Source organism: Triticum dicoccoides, chromosome 5A (assembly GCF_002162155.2).
Source record: "Triticum dicoccoides isolate Atlit2015 ecotype Zavitan chromosome 5A, WEW_v2.0, whole genome shotgun sequence".
In the NCBI taxonomy this organism is placed as follows: domain Eukaryota; kingdom Viridiplantae; phylum Streptophyta; class Magnoliopsida; order Poales; family Poaceae; genus Triticum; species Triticum dicoccoides.
In genome coordinates this window covers 515,598,311-515,602,209 of record NC_041388.1, presented here as the reverse complement: position 1 = coordinate 515,602,209, position 3,899 = coordinate 515,598,311, and the positions used below count along the sequence as shown (strand labels likewise).

The window sequence follows — 3,899 nt, the reverse complement described above, 5'->3', positions numbered from 1 at the left end:
TTGTAATATAAACGAGGTGATACTAATAATCTTTTCATTAATAATAAAGCGGCTATCGTGGAAATAACGTTTCGTATTTTTTCTTCCTATCGCAGCATGGATCTCTAGCAACACATAGTCGGCCCGCTCGGCCTCATCGCACGCACGTCCCCCCGCGAGCGCTTTTCTTCGCCGCCACCGGCTCCCCCCTCATCATCGCTGCATCCCGACCGCAAAGCTACCGGCCGGCACGAATCTGCGCCGCCCGCCCGATAACCTTCCTCTAGCAACCGCGCAACATCGGATCGAGCTATCCTCGGGTCCCTAACCTCGGTGGTCGTCACCATCGGGGCAGGTGGTGGACTGGCGGCGTGGACGTGGTGCCTGGCGGGGGAGGGGAGTGCCGCACTGTGAGCCTCGCTCCGGCGGGTTGCGCGCTCGCCTCGCCGGTACAGGAGTGGGCAGGCAGTGGTCGCCATGGCGCGGCCTGGGTGCCCGCTGTTCTCCTTGCGCACATGGTGCCACGGCTGGATCCGCAGCACCACCGCCCGCCGCCCGTGCCGGCGCTCCCACAGCCACGTTCCCGTCCACCGTCGCCCGCACCCGCCTGCGCTCATCCATAGCGGCGTTCTTAATGGCTTCAGTGACCACGCCGCCTCGGCTGCGACCCAGGCCTGCTTGGCCGTCGGATGGATGGATACCGGCACTACAGGGCACGGACTTCATGCTCGTGCCGACGGAGTTCATCCTCGATGCCCTGGCTGCGACCCATATTGATTGGCCACCGGCTGGAAGGGGACGTCCTGCTCCTCCCGACTAAGCTTGATCGATGTGGGGCGGTGGTACAGCCTGGTATGTGCGGCCTGCGGACACGCATCTTCTCTTGTTGTCCTGATGCTCTCTGCGCTAAATTTGTTATCTTATCTTACTGATTAGCAGGTGTTTAGCAGGACCACATGAGCGGTGACTAGCATCCAGTAGGAGGCAGCAAGAAGCAGTGAAAACTCTGAGCTAGCTGCTAGCAATGCACCCCCTCCGCTCTCATCTAAGTACATGGATTTTCAATGGCCAAACTACTCTCTTGTTTCTTTCTCTAGCGTTTCCAGTTTTCACTAACAATCCGTATTTGGTAAACCGTGAACCATGTTCATGAGTATCTGCCCACAACCTGTTTGATGATATGCATACGAAGGATTGAGATACATTCTAATTTTTAGGTCAAGCTCTTACCTCTGTTTAGAAAATCAATATGAAGAAACAGGTGTATCTGGTGTATTATCTACACTTAGAACAAGTGTATCTGTTGTTCCAAGCTGCCGGCATTGACGGCCAAAGAGTCAGCGAGGGTCCATGGTTCATTTGTTTTCGTGGGGATTATTCAGTACAATGCGATCTACACTTAAGCCAATCCGATCCAGGTGAAATCGGAAGTTGGTAGATTATTCCGACGACGGGGCTTTTACTTGTGCGGCTCTGTATGTATGCTTTCAACTTGAAAATTGCCTGATTTTATCAATTATTGCTTGATGAAAGACCAACCAGTTTATGCCTAACATTTGCGTCTCTACATTTATGCAGTACCATTCCATAGCTCTCAAGGCATCAGGTCTGCTTTAGAGACAAACTCTCGCTCGGTTTAGTTTCCATGTTGTGTTATATTCCGATGAACTATATTCATTACAAACGGTAAGCTGAAGTAGATTAATTAAAAAGGATAATAAATTTGCTCAATCCATGGTCAGTTGCTGAACTGACCAGGAGCTGCACTTCAAGGAGCTAACTGTTCACTATAAAATAGCCATAAATTTGTTAGTGTTTAGGGTATTCATCCACTCGGTGTCCTGTATCTGAATTTTGTGATCTGGAAAATTTTACCGGTTATTTCATAGTGAAATTATAGAGTTGTTCTCCCTCTATTTTGCTAATCTGCTCACTTGCTTACAGTAAATAAATAATTAAATTATCAGGAGTGGTGATTTCAAGGAAAAGAAACAAACACTTTGAGGTCTCTGCTATCGCACCCGTACTGGCAGTACATGGTGACATTTGTTGGTGCTCTATTCAGTTCAGTGGAGATTGCTCCTTCAGTCACCATGCGAATCCATGTCTAGCATGTTTAGTCACATTGAACTCTTCCAACTTTTCTTAAGCTATGTTGTACAGACACACAAGTTTGCTGCTGAATATGAATCAATTTACTGTGATTTTTCATTATCATGTAACGTGTTTTTTTATCTGATGAACAATAATATAATTTCATGCCTAAAATCATAGTTTGGGCATGTATCTCTCTGCCATCTAATTTCGCTTAATTAATTGAAGAGACAGCCGACCACCCCCTTTCTATTGTATAGTTATTCCGTGCACGTGATTACGTGAATGTTTATGTTATATATTTGATATTTTTTATGCACTCGGTTTTTTCCGTGTGTGAACTTTGCATACTCAACACCGGGTAGGAGGAAATATTTGCATTTCTAAAGGGTCAGTGCATTGTTGTAAATGAGTTACCATCAAAGAGGTTCTCACATTTTCTGTTGAAAGTAGTGGCTCAAGCTATCTCATAAAGCTATATTGTAGATGTCCCTTCGTGCTGATTTTTCATGGTTACTACATGGTAGACACATTTACCAACCATCCTCCGAGAAAGAGAAACTACAATAATTCATATCAAAACATTTCTTACAACCTGAGGCAATATCCATCATTCAATAAACATTCAAGACGAGGACTATATAGTGCCTCGGTCCAAAATCAATTTTGTGTAACATAGAATATGCATAGAATATGCATCTTCAAGATATATGTTACACAAAATTGATTTTGGACCATAGATATTTATGCCCCTTGCAACGCACGGGCTCATTTTCTTTATATGATAGTTGTAATTTCTTTGATTCTATATATGATGATTTTCCATTGAAACCATCTAAGTATTCTATTTTATGGCCGTTGGTTTCATGTATTTCCCTTTTTTCTTGAGTTTCTTTAGAAAGGGAAAATAATATGCATGGTTTGTTCATGTCGTTTTGTATCATGTGACGAGCTTTTGGCTGTTCCTCTATGTTGGCACATGGTAGATGCAATGCATCCCTTTAACAACTTTCTAAGATTTGTGTGCTTGAGAGTTCAGATGACTGATTCCGAGATGTCAACATGGAGGAACGGGGTGAGCGCGGGGCATGTGGTGGTTGAGCTTGGGATTGACCATGTCTAGATGTATTGTGATAGGGTGGACAACACAACCGCTTTCGGCAAGGGCCAGGAGAAAGATAATCGGCAACACAGGTGCATCGCCGAGTTAAAATATGGGACATGGATCAATGGATCATGAGCCATATTTATTGGGCTAACGACAATGTGATTTCTTTTATATGATGAACAATAATATAATTTCATGCCTAAAATCATAGTTTGGGAATGTATCTGTCTGCCATCTAATTTCGCTTAATTAATTGAAGAGATAGCCGACCACCCCCTCTCTATTATATAGTTATTTCGTGCACGTGATTACGTGAATGTTTTGGTAATATATTTGATATTTTTTATTCACTCAATTTTTTCCCATGTGTGAACTTTGCAAAATCAACACTAGGTAGGATGGAAAATGTGCATTTCTGTGAGTTCCCATCAAAGAGGTTCTCACATTTTCTGTTGAAAGTAGTGACTCAAGCTATCTCATAAAGCTATATTGATAGATGTCTCTCGTGCTGATTTTTCATGGTTACTACATGGTAGACACATTTACCAACCATCCTCGAAGAAAAGGAAACTAGAATAATTCACATTAAAACATTTCTTACAACCTGAGGCAACATCCATCATTCAATATCCATTCAAGACGAGGAATATATAGTGCCTCGGTCCATAGCCTTAGGCAACATGAACCTCTTTTCTTGGAAGATCACACAGAAGAGAGA

General features: G+C 43.7%; 1 long non-coding RNA gene across 1 annotated transcript; it reads left to right on the top strand.

The window, feature by feature from the left end:
* Positions 1-246: 246 nt before the first annotated feature.
* LOC119297691 lies at positions 247-1,181 on the top strand. Its single transcript, XR_005145714.1, has 2 exons — positions 247-831; positions 919-1,181. It is a non-coding gene; the product is annotated as an uncharacterized LOC119297691 (long non-coding RNA).
* Positions 1,182-3,899: the final 2,718 nt, after the last annotated feature.